Source organism: Bubalus bubalis, chromosome 20, assembly GCF_019923935.1.
Source record: "Bubalus bubalis isolate 160015118507 breed Murrah chromosome 20, NDDB_SH_1, whole genome shotgun sequence".
Lineage (NCBI taxonomy): Eukaryota > Metazoa > Chordata > Mammalia > Artiodactyla > Bovidae > Bubalus > Bubalus bubalis.
Genome location: NC_059176.1, coordinates 3,095,278 through 3,121,594, shown reverse-complemented (window position 1 = coordinate 3,121,594; position 26,317 = coordinate 3,095,278). Strand labels below are relative to the sequence as shown.

Here is a 26,317-nt window from a genome sequence, read left to right as displayed (position 1 = left end):
CAGATGACACCACCCTTATGGCAGAAAGTGAAGAGGAACTCAAAAGCCTCTTGATGAAAGTGAAAGTGGAGAGTGAAAAAGTTGGCTTAAAGCTCAACAGTCAGAAAACGAAGATCATGGCATCCGGCCCCATCACTTCATGGGAAATAGATGGGGAAACAGTGGAAACAGTGGCGGACTTTATTTTTCTGGGCTCCAAAATCACTGCAGATGGTGATTGCAGCCATGAAATTAAAAGACGCTTACTCCTTGGAAAGAAAGTTATGACCAACCTAGATAGCATATTCAAAAGCAGAGACATTACTTTGCCAACAAAGGTTCGTCTAGTCAAGGCTATGGTTTTTCCTGTGGTCATGAATGGATGTGAGAGTTGGACTATGAAGAAGGCTGAGCGCCGAAGAATTGATGCTTTTGAACTGTAGTGTTGGAGAAGACTCTTGAGAGTCCCTTGGACTGCAGGGAGATCCAACCAGTCCATTCTGAAGGAGATCAGCCCTGGGATTTCTTTGGAAGGAATGATGCTAAAGCTGAAACTCCAGTACTTTGGCCACCTCATGGGAAGAGTTGACTCATTGGAAAAGACTCTGATGCTGGGAGGGATTGAGGGCAAGAGGAGAAGGGGACGACAGAGGATGAGATGGCTGGATGGCATCACCGACTCGATGGACATGAGTCTGAGTGAACTCCGGGAGTTGGTGATGGACAGGGAGGCCTGGCATGCTGCAATTTATGGGGTTGCAAAGAGTCGGACATGACTGAGCAACTGATCTGATCTGATCTGAAGGAATCCAGCTCATGTCACAGAATGAATGAATGTTAGGCTCTTCTTTGAGAGTGGCCCTTTGTTCCTCCTGCCACCTGCCACCATCATGGTGGAATCATAGCACACCTGTGATAGGAAGGGGATGGAAATCCTCCAGGCCTCTTGGTCAACAGGAGAACTGAGGTAGAGGTGGAGCTGGCCCCAGGCTCCTGACCTCCAGGACAGACCAGGGTCTGCAAGACCACAGTCTCCTAAAGGGGACCCCAAGCTGCAGGCTGGAGCAAGCATCTCTCCAAGGCCTTATGGGAGCTTTCTCCTGGCAGCTCCTCCCTCAGCCAGGAAGAAGCATGTGATGCGAGCTCCAGCCTCTCAGGGTACCTCTGAGAAGAGTCCTGGGTCACAGCATCAGCGGGGTTGATATCCTATTTCAGGGTCAAGGATCAGACACACAGAGAAAACTTCAAGTGAATGGTGAAGTTCATACATAAGCAAGGCATCATTTTTCTTTTCTAGCAATTAGTCCTAGAACCCAGCACACGTATCCATCATAGAAGGAGAAATATACTCTCTGCAGCCACGGGCTGGAGAAAAAAGCATGTGACTCCAGGAGAGAACAACCCGGTGGCTTAGTTAGAAATCTATCGGGAAAATATGTCTACCGGCGGTCCCTCTGCTGACACGAGACGCTCTGTACCAGCGAAATCACCCCTCGTCATTACAGGCTGGGGTCCTCTGCGCTTCACACACTGTCAGCTGGGACACTTCAGCTACAAGTAACAGATCCAACTGGATTAAACAAGGAGAGCCACATGTCCTTTCCCAGGGAGAGCAGCTCTGTGCTGACCAATTCACCCCACAGTGGCATCTTTTTTTTTAAATATATCATTTTATTTTTATCAGGGCTTCCCTGATAGCTCAGTTGGTAAAAAATTTGCCTCAAATGTGGGAGTCCTGGGTTTGATCCCTGGGTTGGGAAGATTCCCCTGGAGAAGGGAAAGGCTACTCACTCCAGTATTCTGGCCTGGAGAATTCCATGAACTGTATAGTCCATGTGATACAAAGAGTCGGACACAACTGAGTGACTTTCACTTTTCACTTTATTTTATTAAAAAAAGATATGTATTTATTTATTGCTGTTGGGACTTAGTTCACTTTTCACTTTATTTTATTTTAAAAAATATTTATTTACTTATTGCTGCGTTGGGACTTGCAGCACGCAGGCTCTTTCGTTGCAGCGTGCAGGCTTCTCTCTACTGTGGTGTGCAGGTTCAGTAGTAGTGGCTGAGGGCTTAGTTCCCCCCACCACACCCACACCCTGCATGGGGCATCTTATCTCCCCGACCAGGGATCGAAGCCAGGTCCCCTGCAGCGGGAGGCGGATTCTTAACCACTGGACCACACAGGGAAATCCCCCACGATGGCATCTTGAAGGGCCATTCTCCACCTCTTGCCCTGACATACTCAGGTGGCTGCAAAGTGGCTGTCACGACTCTGTGTCACCTGCAGCCTCAACCAACAGAAGAAGAAAACAAATCATCTCTGCTCTCTGTTGCTTATCAGCCGAGAAATCTTTCTTAGTATCCCTCAGAAGCCAGCCTCTCCCATCTCACTGCCTAGGATTGGGTCATGTGCTCTGTGCTACGCCAATCATTGGCTAGGAGAACTGTGGGCTTAGCCAATCAGCAGTTACTTCTGAGGCTCCCCGGACGGGGCTTGGACTACAGCGCAAAGGTGGGCTCTGTCAGGGAGGTGGGCCCGTGGGGTCTGGGATGCTGATCCCTGGGCTTGTTCTGCTGAAGGCTGTCGTCAAAGCGACTTGTACCTTGTGGTGACAAAACTCTCAGATGGCGCTGTGTTCTGCCAGGGCTGAGGTCAGTCTGAGGTCCCTGAGGGAGGAGGAAATTCTTTCTAGAAACTTCTAGAAACTGGAAGGCCCTCCATTGAGTGTTGCCTGAGGCCGCCTTGTTTAAAAGCCCTGCTGGTCCCAAGCCCAGCTCCCCAGGTGGCTCACTTGATCACCTCGGCAGCTCCAGAGCTGGGGAGATGGGAGGGCAGAGGCCAAGATAAATCACCCAAAGCTGCACAGCTGGTCAGTAGCGGGGCCGGGGTTGGACCCGGAGCTCACAGTGTCACCCATGCCCGTGCAGTGAAAGTCCTTTCTAAAAAATTGAATGTAATCTGCATACCATACAATTCACTCTTCTGAAGTGTACAATTCAGTGGTTGCTGGTATATTTGCAAGGTTGTGCAACCATCACCACACTCATTTTTAGAACAAGTTCATTACCCCCAGAAGAAACCACTCAGGCTTAGTGGTCGCCCCCCGTTTCCCTCCCTCCAACCCCAGGCAACCACTGGTTTACTTTCTGTCTCTGTGGATTGGCCGATTCTGGACATTATATACGGGAATCCCGCAGCGCATAGACCTGTGTGTCTGGCAGCCTCCACTTAACGTGGTGATGTCAAGGCCGTGCATGTGCAGCAGGTGACAGTTTTTGCTCCTCTTACCCGTAGCCCATGGCGTGGACACACCACACTGCATTTACCAGTCATCAGCTGCCGGGCATGGGGTTGTCTCTGGCTTTTGGCTACTGTGACTAATGCTGCTGAGAACAGAAGTTTTTATTCCTCTAGAGTAGATACCCAGGAGTGGTGTCATGGGTGAGAGTCCTTTTTCCGAGGTGGAAGCACATGGTTATTTAAGGGTTAGCGGGTGGGCTCAGAGTGTTCCGAGCACTGGAGTGGGAGTTAGCAGGTTGTGGTTTGGGCTGCGCTGTCTGGGGGCTCTGGAACCTTGGGCAGATCTCAGCCACCTGTGTTCTGGAGCAGATGCTCCCAGCCCTGCCCTGAGAGGGTACCTGCAGGCCCACTTCTTCCCCGACACTGTGCTAGGGAGAGATGAAGGTGCCTGCCCGCAGAGGGTATAGAAGGCCGCAGAGGTGGACTTCTGTCCTGGCATGGGCTCCCTGAGCAGGCCCTTTGCTCCCAGAGACAGGAAGACCCTGCCCTCCTGCTGTGATCAGCACCACTTTCTCATTTGCACGTTTGTGTCTTCACCGCTTTGCTCTGTGGTATCCATTTAGACTTGCAAGTAAACCTTAGCTAATTCCAATAAAATAGCCGTGCCAAGCGCTGCCAGAATTCTAATTGTATTTACTAAGTAGCTAATAAATATTTACTACAAATCTCATTGCTCCACAAAATTGAAGACTGCACCTTCTGCATATGTTCTTGGTGGCGAGGCAGGGCTCGGGGAGAGGGAGAGAGGCTGGGAAGGGGAGGGAGAGGGCTTGACCTGTTTCCTTGTTATAGCATCACCGGGGTCCTTCGTTTGGGTTCTCAGTAATGAGATCTGATCATTCACCAGCGCCTTTGATCTGAGGTTGATCATTTGAGTCAGAAAGCAAGCTCTTACAATGGTTCATTTCAGTTGCAATTCCAAACCAGATCTCTTTGATTATGCATGGAAAGCTTACAAAATTTTCCACTGAGATGATTTTTGAATTAACTGAAAACTTAGCGGCTTCATAATTTTTGAATTGTAGATTTTCGCCTCCCCTTCTTGGTCTTGTAAGTCCATTGCTGGGTCTTTTTAAATCTGAAATTTGCCATAGGCTGAGTCCTCGAAGAAAGATATATACCCTTGACATTTAAAAAAAAATTAATGGAAAATCACTAAATCCCTTCAAATGCTACATTGAAATGTAGTTACAGCTCTTTCCTTGTGCCCAGTGAGAATTTAATCATAGCAAAATCTTAACGTTTAATATTGAAATCCTTATCCAAGAGACCCAAAAAATATTTTGCAAGGGGCAGCTTGGCATTTCCCAAATCTGCTGACAAAGCTTCCTGGATCTAATTTGAAGCTGTGGCAACTGGAAAGATCACCCAGTGACCCTGACTTTTACCTGGATCCCAAATTTGGGGCCCCAGAGGTCAGAGACCTAAGGGCAAAAAGTATGGGCTTGGAGATCATTACTCTGGGAATTCCTTGACGGCTTGTTCCTGCATACCTCCAGGATCCTTAGTGCCCCCAAGTCTCCAGCGTGGCCACAGGCTTCATTTATGGGGTGGTGGCCTCTGGCTATGCAGGGAATAGCCTTGGTCTTTGACTCACTCTGCAGGTCAGTGTGAGTAGCATGCCAGAGTTAGAGGTCCAGGACCAGACCCAAAAGAAAGTCCCTCTTTTTCTCCCTCCCTGCAATTATAGAGAGTTAGCAAGCCTTTAGGGAAGCTAGATTTCTGTAGTGGACACCATTGATGCCTATATTAGTCAGCTTTGATGTGTGGGAAACAATTGAGAAACTTAATCTCTTCAAATAACAAGCATTTATAACACTTGGATTCTGTGAGTTGGAAATTTGGGCTGGGCTCAGCTGAGCGGTTCTACTGGTCTTGCCTGGGCTCACTCATGTGGCCCAGCTGAGGCTGAATGATTCAGGATGGCCTGACACACATTTCTGGCAGCTGAAGGCAGATGAAAGCTGTTGGCTAGAATGCCTTGGTTCCCTTCTATGTGGTTCCTTGGGAGTTTGCTTGGATTTGTTCCCATAGTCTCAAGGTTCCAAGTGCCACAGGAGAGCATAAACCAATACATACACAAGTACTTTTTAAAAAGAGACAATGTGTTCTAATTTTTAAAAAAAAAATATTTTCTTAGCATGTGGGATCTTAGTTCCTGCAGGGGGTCAGGAATTGGACCCACTCCCATTGCATTGGAAATGCAGAGTCTTAACCTCTAGACCACCAGGAAGGTCCCTACATAAGCACTTTTCAAGCCTCTGCATGCATCATGTTTACTAATGTCTCATTGGCCAAAGCTAGTCCCATGGCCAAACCCAGACTTAAGGAGTAGGGAACAGACTCCTCCTGAAGGGCATGAATGCAGGGACAAGCGGAACTTGTAGCCATTCTGCAAACTACCACAGAGCCCCCAGACCAGCTTCACAGGGCCGGCACATCGATTCCCCAGCTGCTGTGAGCGCTGGCCAGAAATCCAGCTGCCTTCTCCTCCAGAGAATTGCTTCAGCCCATGAGACTCACACCCCCAGTTTATATCCCTCCTCTCTGCCTGGCTGAGGGTACAAAAGGCTGGCCCCCTTTCTGCAGGGAGCAAGTAGCTGTGGTGTGATTTGTGCTCCCAAGCCCACTGGGCACCAGTCTGGGGTCAGACTTCACCTGACTCACACCCGTGCTGGGCTCTTTCCCCTTCCCTCCCACTCTCTCCTTCCTTCCCTCCCTTCCTCTCAGGTTTTTATTGAAAACATAAGCTGGTTCAAAATTGGGAAAGGAATACTACAAGGCTGTATATTGTCACCCTGCTTATTTAACTTCTATATAGAGTACATCATGCAAAATGCCAGACTGGATGAATTACAAGCTGGAATCAAGATTGCTGGGAGAAATATCAACAACCTCAGATACACAGATGGTATTACTCTAATGGCAGAAAGTGAAGAGGAGCTAAAGAGCCTCTTGATGAAGGTGAAAGAGTAGAATGAAAAAGCTGGCTTAAAACTCAACATTCAAAAAACTAAGATCATGGTCCCACTTGGTCCCATCACTTCGTGGCAAATGGATGGGGAAAAACTGGAAGCAGTGACAGATTTCATTTTCTTGGGCTCCAAAATCACTGCAGATGGTGACTGCAGCTATGAAATTAAAAGACACTTGTTCCTTGGAAGAAAAGCTATGACAAACCTAGACAGTGTATTAAAAAGCAAAGACATCACTTTGCCAGCAAAGGTCCGTCTAGTCAAAGCTATGGTTTTTCCAGTAGTCATGTATGGATGTGAGAGTTGAACCATAAAGAAGGCTGAGCCCCAAAGAATAAATACTTTTGAACTGTGGTGTTGGAGAAGACACTTGAGAGTCCCTTGGACAGCATGGAGATCAAACCTGTCAATCCTAAAGGAGATCAACCCTGAATATTCATTGGAAGGACTGATGCAGAAGCTGAAGCTCTAATACTTTCACCACCTGATGCGAAGAGCTGACTCTTGGAAAAACCCTGATGCTGGGAAAGATTGAGGGCAGAAGAAAGGAGAGACAGAGGAGGAGATGGTTGAACGACATCTGACTCAATGGACATGAGTTTGAGCAAACTCTGGGAGATGGTGAAGAATAGGGAAGCCTGGCGTGCTACAGTCCATGGGGTCGCAAAGAGTTGGACACGACTGAGCGACTGAACAACAGACCACACGCCCCCAAACCCCTCTCCAGTGCTGCTTCCAGGGAACCCTGCTGTGGTGAAGGCATTTCCAGGCTGGCCCGGCGACACTTCCTGCCCCACGTGTGTCTCCACCGCATGCCCTGGATGCTCTTCCTGTTGGAGGTGGGTCTGTGTCCCCTCCCCTGAAACTGGGCAGGCTGGTGACTTGCCTGGAATCATGGAACAGCGAAAGTGACAGTGTGTGACTTCCAGTGGAAGGTTATCAGGGGCCACGCAGGTCCTGCCTGTTCACCGCTCTCGACTGAAGCTCTCCTCCTGCCCAGCTGCCCTCAGGCTGCCGTGTTCTGGGGAAGCCCAACCCGCCAGCCTCACCCTGTTTACCTCTGCTATTATCTGACTGTGCCTGAGAGAGACCCTACCCAGCTAAACCTTTCCTGGACGCCTGACCCGCAGAAACCTTGAGAGACAATAAGATGATCGTTGTGGTCTAAGCTCCTATTTTTTTTTTTAATTAAACTCTTTGTTTTGCATTGGACTATGATGGTTCACGGAGAAGGCAATGGCACCCCACTCCAGTACTCTTGCCTGGAAAATCCCATAGATGGAGGGGCCTGGTAGGCTGCAGTCCATGGGATCGCTGGGAGTCAGACACGACTGAGCGACTTCACTTTCACTTTTCACTTTCATGCATTGGAGAAGGAAACGGCAACCCACTCCAGTGTTCTTGCCTGGAGAATCCCAGGGACGGGGCAGCCTGGTGGGCTGCCGTCTATGGGGTTGCACAGAGTCGGACACGACTGAAGTGACTTAGCTTAGCATGATGGTTCAGATGGTAAAGAATCTGTCTGCAATGCAGGAGACTCAGGTTTGACCCCTGGGTTAGGAAGATCCCCTGGAGAAGAGAATGGGCTACCCATTCCAATATTCTTGCCTAGAGAATTCTGTGGACAGAGGAGCCTGGTGGGCTACGGTCCATAGGTCGCAAAAGTTGGACATGACTGAAACAACTAACATTTGACACACACGGTCGATTAACAATGTTGCTAAGCCCCGTTTGATCTAATTTTTGATGCACTGATCTTAGATAGTGGAGAACACAGATAAGGAGGGGCTTCCCCAGGACTTGGGGTGTTGTGTCCAAACTTGTGTGTGTGTGTGTGGGGGGGGGTTGTTGCTATTTTGTTTTTTTGCTTGTTTTTGCAGAGATATTCAGGTTTTCTAGCACCATTTGTTGTTCCATACCATGCGGTATGTGGGATCTTAGTTCCACAAACAGGGATCAAACCCACGCTCCCTGCCTTGGAAGTGTTAACACATAGTCTTAACCAGTGGACCACCTGGGAAGTCCATGTGTGTGGCTTTTTTGTCTCATTTGTCTTTCTGCCCCCAGAGCCTCTCAAAGCACCTGGCTCACGGCGGTGTCAGTGAATGTTGGTGAAAGTTCCTGCACCTCGGGGCCCTCTGGTCAGACAGATCCTCCTAGTCCCCAGCAAGCCCTCCTGCCCTCTAACCTCTTTTCCACTAGACGATGCAGGAGAGGAACTTCCAGAACAGTAGGTATCTCTGTGGTTGCCCAGCAGAAGGGACGGTGCTAAGGACTGGTTAAAGAGCTCTCTGTCAGGAACTCTGAAAGCAGCCATTTCCAAAGGAAATGAAATTTGTCTGGACTTGCTCCGTGCCTGCGGGGCGCCCTCCAGCCTGTTAGAATAGATCTGCAGCCCTGGGAGGGCAGCTCTGCAAGACAGGAGGACCTCCTGTCTTCAAGGCCTAGGAGAGCCGGCAGGGCCAGGAAAGTCGTGGATCCTGGGGTTGGGGCTTTCGGGGTTACAATGCAATCTAGAGGTGTTGGCATCTATTCCCAGCCCACGGAGACTGCCTTCTCATCAGCCTTTGCTTAACAGCTGTGTCTGGGGCTGAGTGACACCCTTCACCACCCAGAAGGTGGAAAGTGGTAGACGGAGGAAGGGTCGGGGGAGAGAGGTGGGCGTGGCGGGGGACAGAGTCGGGGAGGGGAGGACGAGGGAGGGCGGTGGAGATGGTGAGGGCAGGGCATTCAATAGGAAGGTATGATGAAGGGTTGTGAGTGGCATGGAATGGCTTGGAAAAAATTCCAGCGCTTTTGAAAGGATGCTAACTAACTTCTACGTGTGTAGCTAAACGATGCTACTGGATTTTGCCTGATTACAAAATGTATCAGGAGTTGCAAGTTTAGAATGTCTTGTTTTTCTGGGCAAATGTCAGAGATGCTATTGCATTATTGGGGTTTCAGGTCTTTTGACAATATGGTGACAGCTGGGTCCTTGTCTGGGGGCAAAAATCTCAGAACACACAATTCTGAAGACAAATTCAGCGAATTCATGGCTGCCCCATGTCCAAGTCCATCCCAGGGGGTCAAAGCTCAGGCAGAGTGAGGTTAAAAAAGAGGAGAGTGGGGGAGATGCCTTCCAAGGCAGGTACCAGCCATGTTAGTGGGGCTCACAGGATGGGCAGCTGCAGTGCCCCTGGGCCCAGGGCTGGGCAGCTTTTGGGGGTTTACAGGTGGACCGGGCTTGGGCAAAGCCCAGCTGTCCAGTGAATGCCATAGTGTCTGAAGGGATGAAGGAATGGCTATAGAGATACATAGATGGATGTTAATTTTTACTGATCCTGGGGCAAAAATCAATCTCTTTTATCCTTAAAAATGGTGGGGAAAAGTGGAATCAAGGCTCTGGACCAACTGGGGAATCTTCCTTAATCCTTTCCTGATTTCTGTTTTCTTTGGGGAATCAACAGATGTCACGTCTGCCTGAGTCCCATCACCTAACTAGCAACTTCACACAGACCCCTGCCTATTCAAATTAGTTCCCGAGAGCGCGGGGTCAGAGCGAGGCCTGGGGTCCAAGGGGCCTTTCCGGGGAGCCTGGAAGTGGCTGCCCAGGGCAGCCTGTGTTCTGAGGCGCAGTTTCTGCATTCGGAATTGCAGAGTCAAGTGGTCCCTCTGAGGAGTAAAATCCCCCCAGGCGAGTGAGAGTGTCCGATTTTGGTTCCTTAACCATCTGTGGGGGAATTTTGTAGTTTGCCTCACACTCAAAAAGAAACAGCAAGGGAGGAAAGGCCGTTTCCTGTCACAGAGCCACTGGGGCAGCCGCCCCGGCTTTGGTGCCCAAGTGCCCCCGCCCCCGCAGGCTTCGCTTCCACCGGGGCCTCCAGTCTCATGCGAACCCACTGACTTAAGCTGGCCGGTGCCTATTATTATCCCCAGAACAGCACCTGGGAGGTGCAGGGGCGGGCCCCAGAGGCAGGAGAGAGCCTGGGGACCCATGCCCGTCCAGTCCCTTCAGTCATGTCCTCAGGGCTCCTTAAGCCAGCTCTGCCTCTCCTCGCCCCCTTCAGAAGGACAATCCAGCTGGCGCACTGCAAACTCTCGTTACACGGATAAAGCAGGGTTATTTAGGAAGCCTGCTAATTACAAAGAAACGAATGTTTACTTAAAGAAGCCCCGAGACTGTCCTTTTAGTACCTCGTACACACGTAGTACAGTTAGACTCCCCCTGTGAAATGAGCTTATTTGGGTCCACGTTGAAAAACAGAGGGAAATTCACACTTGGTAGTTATGAAAAATCACCTGTGTTGCAAATCACTCATGGAAATTAGCATTAGAACAAGTGGTTAGCTAGAGGTGTAAGAGGAACCTAAATTTATGAATCTGCTGCTCTTTTTATCCCTGTTCCCCAGCATGGAGATGTGACAGTTACAGGCTAAGTAGATCCTTCCAGCCTCCAGAAATCCTAGTCCCCACTGCGGAAGGACAGGCCGGACACATTCCTCCATGCCAGCTCACCCACCAGTGGCCTCAGTTTATGCTTCTGGCCTTAAAACACCCCCTCAGTTTGGGAACTCTAGTTATTGTTAACTTTGTAATCACAGATTTCAAGTGAATCACAAGATTCAAGTAAACTGGGCCGCCCCAGACACAACCTGGGAAGAAAGAACAAAGTCAGAACTGGTCATCATGGCAGCTCCCTGGAACCTGAGATCCACAGGGTTCTAGAGTGGGTTCCGTATGGGCCTGGTGGCGGGGAGGGGAGGGCTCGGGTTTCTTCTGAGTCCACACTCAGTGGTGAGGCTAAAGGGGGGCCAAAGACCCCCCAGTCTCCAACAGCCCCAGGCCTACCCCAAATCCACATGTTAAATAAAGGACTTGTGCTTGTTCCAGCAGTGAGGATTCAGGACAAGTCCCTCGGACGCTCCTCTAGACAGCTGACCACACCATAAACCTTTCCTGTGTGGAGACCTGGAGTCGGCCCCAGCCCTGCGTCCATCCTCAGGCCAGAGTCCTGCCTGGGGACTCACTGATGGAGTGAAATGAGGCGCAGGGAGTGGACAGGAATGATTCAGCCTGGGGCAGGTGCCAGTGATTCATTCATTCATCCATCCGTTCATTCATGCTTTGCTTCACTTAGTCACATGTTTTAAGGGCTGCCCAGGGCTTTCCACCAGGGAAAGAGCAAGGAAACCACTTTGGCCAAGTGAATCGAAGCCTCTGGCAGTGACATGGAGAAGTCACTTGTGGAGAAGTGGGCCCAGCGTCCTCCACTTAGGAATCTTCAGGAGGATGCATGTGAGTCCAACCGCACTGTCGTTTATTTTGCTTAAGATAACAAACCTCATTAACTCAAACTCTGCTAATTTTGAGTATTTCACCCAGAGCAGGTGGAAGTTCCAATTGGCAGGACACGCAAAACAGATGTCAGCAGGTAACGAGGAAAATAACTTTTAAACAAGGCACCCGAGTCGTGACTCCATTAGCATGGCGGCTTTTCAAACGTCTGCTCCAGAACCCACAGCAAGAAATATGTTTTACCTCAAGACAGCCCAGCTTAGTTGTGTATACCCATGCAGAACAAAAAACCAAAATTCACAAAACTACACTGATCCTAGTCACTCACACCTAGTAAGCGTGAAGCGTTTTGCTATTTCCTATTTTTGTTTTATTTCATTTTTTTAAAAAGATACTGGTCACACGCACTCAACTGATTTTTCAACCAATTAATAGATTGCAAACTGCAGTTTGAAAAACACCACCTCTCCGGTAAAGGGGCTGGCGCAATTTCAACAACTTGTTGTATCCACTGTGTGGGTCTGAGGACCAGTCCCCCAGAAAATCCTTTTCAGGGAATTGACAAGGAAGTTTGGCATTGGTTTAACATCGCACAAAGGGCTGGCAAAGTGTGATGGGAAAGCATTAATAACATTCCTGAAAAAAAGTGGAGCATTTGATCTTTATTCATGGCAACTGATCACGGACACCTGATAATAAAACAATCCCTCCGGCTCTGGGAAAGCCGAGTGCATCCTTTACATGTAATAAAAGCAACAGCATCGGAAATACAGTCCCTGCCTCCCTTCCGGGGACCGTGGTCCCTCCTAGGGACACGCTGGCTGCAGGGTCCCCACTGGCATCAGGCGCCTTCTCAAAGCCCCCTGGGGTCGGGCAGGCCATCATATTTCCGCTCTACAAAAGGGGAAACCCGGGGCCAGGGAGGTAAAGTGCTTTCCTAACATCAGTTAGTCATGAGTTGAGTTCTGCTTTTTCGATTCCTGGTCTTGAATTCTCCCGCTTGAGTGAATTCCTCCCGTTCACGTTTCCAAGGGAACTCATCACTAGGACATCTAGGGAGCTCGTCCCTGGCTTCTTTCCACTGTGTCGGGCCAGGGGGCATTTGGAGGTGCACTGTGGTAAGCCCCAGAGACAAATCTTTGATCTAGAATCCTCACAGCTGGCTCTGACCCAAAGGAAGAGACAGTAAATCCTGTAGCTAGCTGGGGCGAGCGTTCTGGGCCAAGGGAGTGGCGTGGGCCAAGGCCCTGGGCTGAATCAGCCTGGGTCCACGAGGTTCCCTGGAGACCAGTGTGGGGGGAGCAGGTGAGCACAGGCAGCCATGGGGCCCAAGGTGACAACCACGGGACTTGGCCACTGAGAGCCGCTCTGCAGAGGCTGCTCTGTGGGGACAGCGGGGCTGCAGCTGGAACCTCGGCTCCAGGCAATGGGCCGTGGGTTCTCGCCCCCATCTGATGGCAAATCCAGCACTCGGAGCCTCACCTGGGCTCAGCGCATGGCCCTGCTGGCTGCCAGAAAAGGGCCCCTTTCTTTGGCTTTGAAGGTGGGAGGTGCCTAGTAGTCTCCTAGTGTGTAGTCTTATTTCTTTGGAAGCGTCCCGGATGGGGGTCACTGGGTCCCAGGGCTCCCCTCCCCATCCAGTGCTCCAGTCGTGGGCTCACACCTGTGTGCACCTTCGCTGGAGCCGAGTATCCTCGGCTGTGACCTTGTTCACCCCACAGCCAAGTCGTGCCCCGCTGTTTGGATTTGCCGGGTGCTGAAGGACAATAAAAAGATCAGCTACAGGATTCGTTTGGATAGAACACGTTATCCATCAAACTCCACAGTGGCCCCCACCTTGGAGCAAAACCAAGGTCCTGCTGATGACCCCACATGGCCCTGCCTCCTCACCCCCATCCTCTGTGACTCTCCTTCTCACTGGCTCAGGCCACACTGGTCTCCCCAGGCCTTGCTGACCTCAGGGTGTCTGCCTACGCTGTTCCCTCTGCCTGGATGCTTTCCCCACCCATACTCACAGGGCGCCCTCCTCTCTGCCCTCAGGCCTGCACTCAAATGGCCCCTGATGCGCCAGGCCCCCTGACCACCCGCTCCAGGCCTCCCTCTTCCCCTCCTCGGCTCTGGCTGTCGCCGCAGCTCCTGTTACAGATTCGCTTGTGATTTGTTTGCTCGGTATCCACCTGCTAGAAGGTAAACTCCCAAAGGACAAGCACGTAATTGGTTTCATGCTAGAAGAGAGGCGAGCAGGGGTCACGCTCAGCAAGCAGGTCTTGACCACATGAACTGAAGGACCAGGCGAAGGGGGAACAAGCTGTCCTGATCCAGCAGCCTGTGACATTTCAGGCTTGCCGTCACCAGCCTTGAGAGACGCCTTTATTCCTAGGGAGATGGCATATTGCATTTCTGACGGTTTAGAATCCTTGTACTTTTCAGACCATTTATCTCATTAATCCAAGACTTGATTTGGACCCGGTCATCTTCTCCCTCCTCATTTCTAATGTGTGTCGGGGGGAGCACTGCTCACTGTGGAGCTGCCAGGGTGGGATGAGCTGGGTACCCCAAGGGGGCGGCTCCAGGAGCCCCTGGGTTTTGTTTGCTGAGTGAGGTCTGCCAGCTGAGGCCAGAGCTGAGTTGTTGAGGGGGGGGAACACAGAGGCTATGAGGAGCCCCCCAACCCTGGATGGAGGAGAGGAACGGTGATCAGAAAGACAGGTGGAGCCTCTGAGTGGGACTGAAGGCAGGCACTGAGCTTCCGTGGGTTTTGGGATTTTGCTGTGTGACCTTTACACAAACCCTCTTCCCTGTCTCCCGTGAGGCCTGCAATAACAAAAGTCCCTTTTCTTGGTGGAGTTGAGTCTATTTTTCAGAAGTGAAGTATGAGTGGGGGGTTCCAATCAAGGCTGCCTGTGGGAGGCTGGCCTTACCTGGAACTCATGTTCTCTTGAAGGATTGGGGGAAAGAGCCAGAGGTGGTGGTGGTCGTGGCGGCGGTGGTGGTGGTGTGTGTACAGTTGTGCACACAAATCCCGAAACAGATTTCCCTAAAATAAGGACAACTTCATCTCCCCAAGAGGCCCACAGAACTGAGAGGAAATTAAAACCTGTGGCCAGTTACCCAAACCTCCCACCTTGCCTTCCCTTTGTCTCATCACTTGCATGAAACCCATGGCTGTGTTTGCATACCCTGCTTAGGCCTCCTGGGCCTCTCCAGGCCCCATTTCCTCTGCATTTGTTTTTGGCAGTCCTTGTCCAGAGAAGGGGGACTGGCAGCCTGCTTCTTTGCTGGTACACCTCTGATGTTAGCCAGGGCCTACTTCAAGGACAGGCCTGGGCGGGAGAAGGGGGATTGGGGTCCTTGGCTTTGCAGCCCCACATTGCACAGCAAATGTGTCATAGAGCAGGAAGAAGAGGGGTGCCTTCCCACGACGACCACCCCAAACCCTGGGCTACTTCCACCATCTTCAGCAATTCTTTTAATCTAACGTAGTGTTTTCAACTTCAGGCCATGAACCCACAATGAGTTGGGACAGTCAAAACCAGCATTAATAAATAAATGGAATGAAATAGAAAATATCAGAATACATGTTTGAGATGAAGCATCTGCTACATGTATGTGTATATATGTGTGTATATAAATGCACATATGTTACACACAACCGGTTTGTAAAGTGAATTGCATTCAAAAGTTTGGAAGACACTTGTCTGAACAATTAGTTTAACAGTTTTTTATTTTGCCAGGTGCCCAGGCGTTTGAGTGGGAGAAGTTGCCAGCACATTTGAGTCCAATCGGACACACCGGCCACCGGCCTTTGAGTGGGGAGCTGTCCCTTGCGGGTCTGATTGTCCAGGAGAGTCTGAGGAAACCCCCTTTAGAACCCCAACACTAACCAGTGGACACTTTCCCTTTCTCTCTGAAGAAAAACAGGAATGGCTTCTGAGCCATTGTACTTAAGTGAGTCACTCCAATATCCTGTGTGCACTGCTCCCAGAAATGCAGCAAACAGAACATGTAATGCTACATAAATTCCTGTGAGAAATTTCTTTGTCCAGAAATGGTGTCAGCTTGTTGTTCCACGTTGCCATAGGGAACAGAGAGCTCAGCCTTTGAAATGCAGTGAGGAGCGCTGTGATTGGCCAGCCTCGCTGTCCGTCACTGCTGCCCAGCGGCCGTAACTGCAGAGGACGGAACGCTCGCCCCCCAAAGCGGGTTCCTGCTTCGGGGCAAACTTTGTGCTGCAGCCGCCTCCAACTCCCCAAAGCAGGGGGTCCAGAACTGCTCAGACGGTTGGAGAAGAGATAGAAGCGGGGAGAAGACAGGGAGCAGGTCCTCACTGCCCAGCAGGGGGCTCAGCCCCGGTCGTACCTGAGCCTCTTCACCCTGCATTGCTTCTTGGCGCCGCTTTGGTGGAGAGCAGAGCGAGTTGTAGCAAACCCTTCTGACGGGTCTTTGACACTTCTAACCTTGTTATTTGTGTTAAAAGAGCCATAAATGGTGCAGCCTAGAGACTTTCTGGCCAAGTCCTAAAAAGACCCCAGTTCAGCTTGAGGCAGGAGGTGGGCGTGCGGCCCGAGCCGGCCCTGGGGACCTAGGAGGAGATGAGCGGATACACAGAGGCCCTGGCCTGAGGAGCAGCGGCAGCCATTCAGGCTTCTGGCAGGCAGGAAAGGACACCCAAGGCTCGGGAGCAGAAGGGAAAGCGCCGCTTGCCGCCGAGAGGGGAGCTCCTCTGGTGCCCGAGGTTCCAGTCAGAGCCCTGCGGCCCGCGCAGGGCTGGCCGGGGCTGACCCGCCACCTCAACACGGTTGCTGGGCGGACGACAGCCATCGTGGGTTCTCCGGGCTGAACTCAGGGAGCTGCGCCCTCGCAGCAAGTGGCCCGAGCAGGGGCGCCGCTGCAGACTTTGAGTCTAGAGAGCGAGGCCCCACCTCTGCAGCTGGAGGACAAGCACACCCAGCAGCCGATGGGGCCAGAGCCGGGGTTCCAGCAGCCTGCCCCGACTGTCGAGGGTTCTGGAACGTTCCACTGAGACAGCCTCTGGAGGAGATGCTGAACTTCCTGTCTTTATTCGACGAGTCATTGGAGAAGAAGGGACACTAGCTTAAGCTGGTGACACTGGTCTCGGCTCTGTCTGGAGAGCTCCATGAACCTTATGAGGAAGAGAAAACGGGGCAGTCCATTCTGTCCCCTCTGTGTTGACTGTCGACTGGTGCAGAGATGGCCTTGCTCTTTGGTTGGCCTGGAGCCTCACGGAGAGACAGGCCCTCTGCCGTTCCCCATCTTGCCAGGCCAAACCGGTCGGATGCACAGACCTAGAGGACTTGGGGGAATCGCTGATGGCTTGGGGTGGGGGGTGCGGGCAGAGAGCCGAGGCCTGTGGGGACACGGGTGGCCCACAAGGCCTGGGGCCCAGGGCGGGCAGGGGGTTCACAGGCCGGCAGACTCGGTCCTGGGGCCCCCAGGCCAGCGCGGCGCTCTGGGAGCTTGTGGTAGACTGGCCACGTTGTTCACACTCCATCAAGACACAACTTCCTGGGTGTGGGAGGGGCCCCGGCAGCAAGGAAAGGCCAACCCAAGGGTGAGGAGCCCCCCTCAACGGGGAGCAGGGCCCAGACAGTCCCCCTCAGCCCCACCACCTGGTCCTGTGTAGGAGAGGGAGCGGTGTAGAGGAGCCCGTGTGTATGTGAGTGTGCACAGGCGTGACGGCGCATGGCTGTCAGCGAGTGTGTGAATGCATGTACAAGTGTGAGCGCATGAGAGCATGTCTGTGACCCAGTGTGTTTTGGAGTGTGTGTGAACTGTGTGTCTGCGAGCGGGTGTATGTTTTGTGAGCATGTGTGTCTGAGCATGTGTAAAAACGCGAGTTGGCTGTGTGTCGGTGAGTGTGAGTAGTTGTGCGAGCCTCTGTGCTCAATGTGTGTCGGTGTGAGTGAGGGTGGCCGCGCTGGTGAAACGCGTGACGCCATGGCTCCCGACCCCAAGGGGACCTGCACCTTTCGGGCCCCCACGCGGCTTGCGTGGCTTTTCGACCCGGAAAGAGGGGGACGCCCGGGGCGGGGGCTGCGAGGCGCCGGGGGCCGGGCGCGCGCGCGCGCGGGGGCGGGGCGGCGCTGGGGGCGGCCGGGCCCGCCCCCGCCCGCGCCGCGGCGCCGTTGCTAAGGCCGGGCGGCGGGCGCCGGGGGGAGGGCCTTAGCGACGGGCGGCGGGCGCGCGCGGGGCCGGGCGGGGGCGCGCGGGGCGGCGGCGCGGAGAGCCGGCCGCTCTCGCGGGCTCCCGCAGCCTCCGCGCGCGCGCGCGCGGGCCGGCGGCGGGGGCGGGGCGCGCGCGCGCCCGGGCGCGCTCCGGAGGCCGGCGGGGATTTCCAGCGCGCGAGAGGAAGTGCCTGCGAAAGGGTGCGTGAGGGCGAGGGAGCGCGGCGCGGCGCGGCCGCCGCGTGCGCGAGCCGGGTTGCAGCCCAGCAGGGACTTTCCAGCCGGCGGCGGCGGCGGCGGCCGCCGGCCCTTCCCCGCCCCCCGACATGGGGCTGCCCGGGGAGCAGGACGCTGCGGACCGCGGCGGAGGACGCGCTCGGCGCTGCTGAGCCGGCCGGGCGGCGCGGACGCGGGTAAGGGGCCTGGCGGGCGGCGGGCGGCTCCATCCCCGGCGGCTCCATCCCGCGCCCTGGGCGGCGGGCGGCGGGCGGCGGGCGGGCGCGGGGTCGGTCGGCGCGGGGCCGGGGCGGCGCAGGCCCGGCGCCCGGCGGCGAGTGCCCGGTGCGGCGCCGTCTCGCCCCCGCCCCAGCCCGCGCCCGCCCGCCCCCCGGACGCCTCAACTTCGGGAAACTTTGTCCTCCGGCCCGGCCCGGCCGAGGGCCCCGCGGGCCCGGGCTCCCGCAGCTTTTCAGGAAACGGGGTGCCGAGGCCGCTTGGAACGTGACCCCCCCCCCTTCACCCGGGGTGGCGAGAGACCAGCATCTCCGACGAGGCTGTGTGGTTTGCGGGGTGAGGAGCGGACCGTCTCGGGTGTCTCCATAGCCGAACGTGTTCACCCTGGACTGGCTTGGGTTCTTTTTTTTTTTTTTTAAGCCATTATTTAAAAGTTTATACTGAGTCATTCCTCTGCAGATGAACCTCTGACTGATTCATAAGCGAAGAGCTGCAGCGGCCTCGGAGGCTGGCGGGTACTGGGATCCAGTTTGGGGCGAAAGGCACACATTCCGCCTTCGGTTAATTGCTCACGCACACTTTGCCACGTTTTCACCCCGTTTGGGGACATCTATTTAATATTTAGGCCTTTAGAAAGAATCTCGTGGGGAAAAAAAATTCTTTACCTTTCTCTTGAAAACATAGCAACAAAATGGAAATCAATGGAGTGTTGTGGACGTGCTTTGAAATCTAAGAAGCCTTCATATAATTGTCCGTTGAAGGAAGGGATTTTATTTCATGGTTTTCGTTTTAAGATGTGAATTAGTTTTCAGAATGAGATGAGGGTGTGTGTGTGATTTATTCATTTATTTTTGTGGATTCATAAAGCCTGTGTTGAGCGTTGTTGCCGCTTGTTAATTTACATTCACAGCATACAACTGAGGGGAGCCATAATTTTTATTTTTTTCTTTGCATTTGCTGGTGAAGCTTTTGGAAATGTGTGTTCTGTAATCTTGCATTTGTCTATAAAATCCATATGTAAAGAAATGACCAAGTGGACCATCAGTTGGTGCTAAAATCTTTTCCTGTCTTTGACATCTTTGAAAATGGCCTGTTCAAAAGACTGCATCATGTGTAGGATGTCTGGCAAAATTGTGTACGTTCGTTTTTCAAATGAAAGGAAGTGTTTGCTTTTTCACTATTGTGTGGTGACAGTATATACATACTGAAAATCAGTTCAAGATGAAGAATTTTTTGGCCAAAACAAAAATAAGCCTTATTAGTGTGAAAACCCTAAAATGGACAAGATTGGAAATGTGGTGAGTAGGTGTTCTGGACAGAAACATTGACAGACCTAGGATTCCAGCACCACTAGTCAGAATCAGACCTTATCAGGGATGAGGTTTAAGATGTAAGGTGTCTCACCCAGACGCCATCTGTTCCAGCTGTCACCATGCAGAAGCCAGGGAAGCAGAGAGCTGGCAGGGAGAATTCCAGCATTTTTTTTTTTTTTTCTAAGACGTTCATGTGAATTTTTCTGTGAGGGGGAAGAAAACCAGTTATTTTTCTTGGATGCTGTCCATTCATTTTGGAGCTAATAAGATGGCCTCACTCATTGTACAGAAGGATGTAAAGATCTTCCACTGGAAACCAGCAGTAGCAGCTGGCCAGTGGTTTCTGGTTAATACAATCAAAATATTCCTACTCTTGTTTGTGTCTTGAAGAGAGTCCTTAGTTTAACTGAAACATTTGAGCTGCTTCTAGCTGTTCTCCCCTGTGTTTGGGGTTTTGATTCCGTAAAGACCCCTACTAGAATCCCTTTAATTTTTCGCTGTGCAAAGCAGGAAGGACCTTGGGGAGGAGGGGGGGTTGTCGGGGATAGATACGCTAATACGCTGAAGGACAAGAATGATTATCACTCTGGTGAAGTCCTTTTTGATGATGCTAAAGCTGTACTTTAAGAAAGACTGTCACTGTGTGGTGCAAGTCTGGGCTAGCTCAAGCAAACAAAGGAAATTGCGTTAAATTTGTCCATCTCTGTTTTCTCATCTCTGTAGAGCAAGACTCTACAAACAGCAAGTGATCTAACCTATCAAATATTATGCAATAACTGAGTTTCCTTGTAATGGTCAGTTTAAGAATTGTTAACTTAGCAGAGGAGACCTCATATAGCCAGGGCCTCTGTGTCAATCCCATGAATTCTGGACCCCCTGCATGCTTCTTTACAAGTGTTCTGTGAGGAAGGAAAATTACTATTATTATTATTTTGCTGGTGGAGGAGAGTCATCATATTGACTTGAGATACAGAGAGACACTGAGGAAAGAGCTCCAAAGTGAGAAAAGAAGGCAGCGAGGCCAGTGGTTTTGGAAGGTGACCAGAGAGAGGCAGCCGAGGCCTAAATGTGGAGATGATGCTCAGACCTGCTCTGGGCAGAGGGAATGGAGCCAGCGAGAGAGTGCTGGACGCCTGCGGGCAGGAGGGCGGTCAAGAGGCGAATGGGGACAGGATGGCTCGTGCCATCCCAGCTGGCTTTAGGTCCACAGCTGCTCATGGAGTAGGGGACAGAGCAGCTCTCAACAGAAAAGGAAAAAAATGTAAGAAAACATGTGTGCTCGTGTAAGGTCTAGTATTCATAATTAAACAATACAAAATGGCTTTCTCACTTTAGAGGGCCTTCATCGACTGCGGTCTGCCCAACACAGTGAGGGTTTGGGGACTGACCACTCTAGGAAGGAGAAGGTGATGTTTTGTCATCAAGCATCAAAACCTCCTTTTGGGCCAGAATTGCTTGTCTCCCTGTGCAGACTTGTTGGGGGTGAGGCTGGCAGGTGGTGAGATGTCATAAATGCAGGTGACTGTTGTGGGTTTCTGTCAACTCCAGAAATCAGGTTGGAATCCCTTGCTGAGTATCTGTATTCTGCAGGATAAGTAGATCATTAGCTGGAATGGGGGAGTCTTTTTCTCCTTGAATTTGATGTTCAGTGAATGTGCCTTGAGTTCTCATAACTCTCTGGTTCCAGTGCTGGGATGAGGGAGTTGCAGCACCTGCCTTTGAGAGCGTGGTCTCAGCCCCTGTGCGTGGTGGAGGAAGATGCCGGAAACCAGCGCTGTTTGACCAAGTAGCACCAGGACTGAAGCTTGTGCCCGGAAAGGAGAGGGAAAATGAAGGTTTCACCATCCTGCCTTCAGGAAGTTGGCTGCTCAGCTGGAGAGTGCAGTTCCATTAGGAAGAGGCAAGAAAAGTCCTACAGAGTAGACTAATGTGGATTAGCGGGTCGTGTGGAGGACTGGAAGTATGGTGGAAGTTCAGGAAAGGGTAGACAGCTCCTGGCTGGCGGGGTAGTCAGGGACAGCTTCTGGGAAGTGGGTGTTGAGACCCAGTGCCAAGAAGGCCGGTGCCACGGGCCCACCTTGAGATTGGCAGGAAGAGGACTTCTCCGTGCTCCACTTAGTTTTGGGAAGATAGCACCTGATGGTTTGCGGTCCTGTTTATGCCAGTAGACACGGTCTTGGTGATGCTGGTGGTCATGCTGGTCATGCTTCCGGTTGTAATGATTCCCATGCTGTCCCCTGGCCCCCGCCAGGCCCTTTGTGACTAAGAGGTCTGCCCTGCGGTGCGCCAGGTCTGTGGCGGGAGACGGAGCAGTGGTCCCTGGCCTGGGCGGCCGCACTTGGCTGTCCCTGCCTTTTCTCACTGTAGGTGGAAGGTCTCAAAAGGTGGTGGGGAGGGGAGTGAGTGTTAGAGCGCCCCTTCCCCAGGGGACACCCCCAAACCTGCTGCTCTGTCATCCATGCTGAAATGTCGTAAATCTCTTTAATTCTCAAGAAATAAAAAATCTCCCTGTAGGTTCATTTCATGGCTTCCTTTTTATAAGGGTTCCTCCATGCTGATGCATAGCTCCGTGGGTTTTTTGTTTGTTTTTGCCTGCATAGCACTGCTTGTGGCTTGTCGTTCCCCATCTTGGGATTGAACCTGGGCCCTAGGCAGTGAAAGTGCAGCGTCCTAACCACTGGAGCATCAAGGGATTCCTGACTCCATGTATTTTTTTTAATGGGGGCTACTTGGTAACTTCTCATGAGGCCATTCTACCAAGAAAGATATCATGCCTGCTGTTCTGATATCCTAATTTCTTTTCCAATTAAAACACGCATTTTGTGGCAAAAACCGTAAGCATATTTATTGGAAACTTGGTTTCTTTGAGTGGAGAGAAAAGCTAAATTCATTAATTGATTGGGATCATGTAATCTTCAGGATGACAGTAGCATCAAAAATACTAAAACGTTAGTTTCCAGGAGTCAAAATTGTAGTGAAGGTTTTCGGTGACTGTGCCCTGGAAGGCTAACGTCAGGTAGGAGGCCTGCATACGCTTGAGGCCGCGGGTGCCGGTTAGACGCCCCCAGGGCCCGGCACGCGGCCTCCGTCAGTGCTTGTGTCAGGAATCCGCAAGTTTGGGAAGGAAGAGGGATGTAACAGATGCTCGCCTCGTGGCTCCGTGTGGTTTGGCATATGTGTCTGCAGGTGGGGACGCCCTGTGGCCGCGTCTCTGGACTGTGCCCCTCCACCCCCAGTTCTGATAGCGCTTAGCTCCCAGGTTGGTTGTGTAAGGGGGCTTGTAAGATGGGGGTCTTCATCCAGCATCTTAACTTCCCTGGGTGCTTTGAATGACTTAAAGAGGAAACGCAGGGAAATCTGTTCTCCTGAGTCCTGCCTTGCCCAGTAATGCCCGGGAGTCACAACTTTATTCTGGAAATTAAATTCTGTCTTTTTTGGATTAATATAGCCTGGTGTTTGAAATGTTATTATGGGGTAAATTAAGTGTTCTGGTTTCAGAAGGCTTTTCTCTGTGGGAAAGGCATGGTTTTAGTTCAGTATGTCTCAAACCCTTGATAGGAGTCCAAGCCCATGAAGTTTTATCTTAAAATTTAATAGGAATTTTACACTGTACTCAGTAATATGTCTGTTTTTTTTTTTTTTTCTTTTGCTGTAAACACATGTTGCCCCCTTCAGTTGTTGAGTGCATTGGATTCTCCAGAAGATGGGTTGTGTTCATCCTTGGCTCCCCCAGGGTTGGTGAGGGGTCCCCTGGCATTCCTGCCATGAGTCCTAGGGGCCATCCACCTTCTGGCTTGAGAAATGTGGGCATGGTGGAAGGCTCCAGCTTTAAAGATCGGAATCCCAGTCCTGCCCTTTCGCACACCAGCAGAACCACCCAGAGTGGCTGCTGGGCCTCTCTGAATTAGTGTCTCCATCCGTAAAATGGGACGAACAGCAGCAGGCACAGACTTGCTTCCTATGAAAGAAATGGGCGAGAGAACCTTCTACTGATGTTAATTTTTGTAGTAATAGAGGACTGAGAGCTAATAGAGGAAGAGAGTCGAGACCTTAGAATGCCTCAACCCTAAACTAACGTGTCAGATGGACGGGACCGAGAGAAGTTTCCTCCTTTTACACGGGAGGCAGCTGGCTGAGTGTTGGGTGAGGAGGGCTCCCACGTCAGTCCATTGTCTGGCAGGCGTGCACTGTTCACCCAGAGTAGAGGTGGTGTTTTTTTTTCTTCCCCCCTTGCCCCCTGCGGTCTTCATTTCCCCAGGATTGGCCCCAGGGAAGCTGCTTGGCCTCTATCCAATTTGGGATAATTGAAAATTAATCAACTCACATTTTTGGGGAGAACTTACCCTAGAGCTAGGCTAGTTTGCCAGCGCTAAAAAGTGAAGTAAGACGCTGTGTGAGCACTGCCCTCAAGGAGCTTTTGCGAGACGAGTAAGCCGGGGAGTGGTCCGGCTACAGCACCGCGTGGTGGGCGCCGTGGCGGAGGGGCAGAGCCGTGGGAGCCGGGGCCCCGGGCGCAGAGGTGTTTTCCGGGGACGGTGAGCGAGAGCGAGAGGGGCGGGCCCGAGAGCCCGCGGGGCTCTCTGTGGCTGCCGATCAGGGTGCCGGCCTCAGAAGGCCTTTGTGCCAGCCTGGCTCTGGAGGGAAGACTTGTCCCCATTTTACAGATGGGGAAAAGGAAGAGCCTCAGGCCTGCTGGACTCGAGTCCATGTTTTCACCACTCCGCTCTGTGGTCAGTTTAGGCTGAATTTACAATCCGTTTTTAGATCTTGTTCTTATTCTAGACTTTTTAGTTTTGCTTTCAGATTCTAGATGTTTGACATCGTGTGTTTTTCCAGCATATGCTTTTCACACGGCCCTTCCTCTGCTCCAGCATCTGTTCTGCCTGTATGGACTTCTTTCCTGCTGGTGCTCCATCCCCTCTCTCTTTGATTTTCCTACAGCAGCTACCCTGCATTCCACGTCCTTTCAGTAAGATCAGTGAAGGCATTCTTTGCTCTGTGGTTCTTGCCGAGGAGCGGTCCCAAACTTGATTTACTAATGTGTTTTCTTTCCCCTTTCTCTCTTAATTTACATTTAAACCGGTGTCTAGTAATAACGATAGTATGTAGTCATTATGTCTTTACAGGGTTTTACAAATATTAGCTTGTTAGTGGTGAACAAGTCCCGGAGGCCTGGTCACTCTAGAGAGAGCTGGTTACAGCCCAACATGGACAGATTCCACCCATTCATGTGGAATTTAATTATAACTGCGGATTGCTTATGGGAATATGAGTTAAAGACAAAGAAACCTCCACAGTTAGCAAGGAAATGATGTCACTGGTATTTTGTTGAAGATTTTACGTGGCTCTTCTGCTAGAACCACTGTAAAGGTTTGAACATGAAACTGGCGATGCCTGGACTGAGGGGCGGGGGCGTGTTTCGTAGCCATCCGTGCCTGCCAGGGGAGGGCTGTGTACTTGGGGTCACAGCTGGGCCCTGAGGTCTCAAGCGGCAGAGGGTAGGTCTTCTTTGTCCTTAGGCCAGGTTAGAGGCAGTGGGGTTAAGGCAGTGTGTGGGAGAGATAGCAAGGGCCTCATGTTTCTGGGGAGGACTGCCCTGCCTTCTCCAGCTTGAGGAAGGTTCTGGTGCATCTGGGATGGATCTCTAGTGTTGTGCTGACAAGCTTCTTAAGGACAGGGCTGCTTCATTGTATTTTCCCAGTCTGGCCCAAAATGTTCTCAGGCCATCTCAAATGGGATGAATTTATGTGTGGGAGGAGTTTGGGTCTGAAGTCAGACCCAGTTTGAATTCTGGTAAGTAAGTTATTTATCCTTTCTGAACCTCAGTTTTCTCATCTATGCAGGGGCAATTGTGAGGACTGAAAGTGAGAATGTGAGTGGATGTGGGGACCTGGCAGGTCATGAGTGGGAATTCCTTTCCTGTGTGGGTTCCTGAAGGGAGAACATGCTTGTTAACAAGGTGAACAGTAAGCTGTCTTGGGAGTGAGCCTGGCACTGGAAGGCAGGTAGGGGTAGAAGAAGCACATTATTGGACTGTAAAGAAATTATTTTTAACAAAGAATAAAATATCTGGAAACTAAAAATCACTATTTGCACAAAAAAGAATGTCTATAGATAGGCCCTCCCTTTTTAAGCAATTTTTATATATGATTTTTTTGAAAAGTTTAAAACTGTATTTTAGTACATTCTTTTCTTCCGTTATTTAGCGTAATAATATGAAACTTGTTCTGGTCTCTGTTCAGATGTCAGCTCTTCTCGGTTTTCCCTCAACACCCTAGTTAGATGGCCCCTGCCTTCACTCTCTAGGCACTTACCTTGCATTTTTAATTTTTGTCCATCATCTTAACCCATTTCCTAGAAGAGTACCTGGAGTATGTTAGATACTCAGGTGTTTGTATGAGTTGATCAGTGGTTCAACCAAATTTTCTTTTATTGAGGAAAAATTTACATAACGTTCAGCTAACTATTTTGAAGTGTACAGTTCAATGGTGTGTAGTCTGTTCACAATTTTGTGCAACCACAGGGCTTGCTCTAGTTTCAGAACTTTTCTATCACCCTGTAAAACATTCTGTACTCAATAAGTAATCATTTCTTATCCCTCCTTTTCTTCTAACCCTAATAGCCTCTAATCTACTTTCTGTGGCTATAGATTGGCTTGTGCTGAGTATGTCATATAAAAAGGATCATACAGCCCCTGACCTTTTGTGTCTTTTTTCATGTAGCATAATGTTTCTGGGGTACATCTGATACATGGGGTAGCATGTATCAGTATTTTGTTCCTTTTTCGTGGTTGAGTAGTATTCCATTTATGTATCTATCAGTTTATTTATC

The 26,317-nt window shown here is 51.2% G+C and overlaps 1 protein-coding gene and 1 long non-coding RNA gene across 3 annotated transcripts in view; both read left to right on the top strand.

Annotated features, from left to right (window-relative positions):
- Positions 1–12,369: 12,369 nt before the first annotated feature.
- LOC123330822 lies at positions 12,370–15,436 on the top strand. Its single transcript, XR_006547011.2, has 3 exons — positions 12,370–12,653; positions 13,576–13,722; positions 15,270–15,436. It is a non-coding gene; the product is annotated as an uncharacterized LOC123330822 (long non-coding RNA).
- Positions 15,437–17,938: 2,502 nt separating this feature from the next.
- The window catches only part of TRAF3 (TNF receptor associated factor 3), a 120,027-nt gene continuing 111,648 nt past the window's right edge, over positions 17,939–26,317 (top strand). The window contains exon 1 of one of the 2 annotated variants that reach the window (XM_025271678.3): positions 17,939–18,133. The gene's annotated coding sequence lies outside the window, so the exon portion shown is untranslated. The remainder of the gene's footprint in view (positions 18,134–26,317) is intronic. The other variant, XM_025271677.3, reaches the window with a different exon arrangement.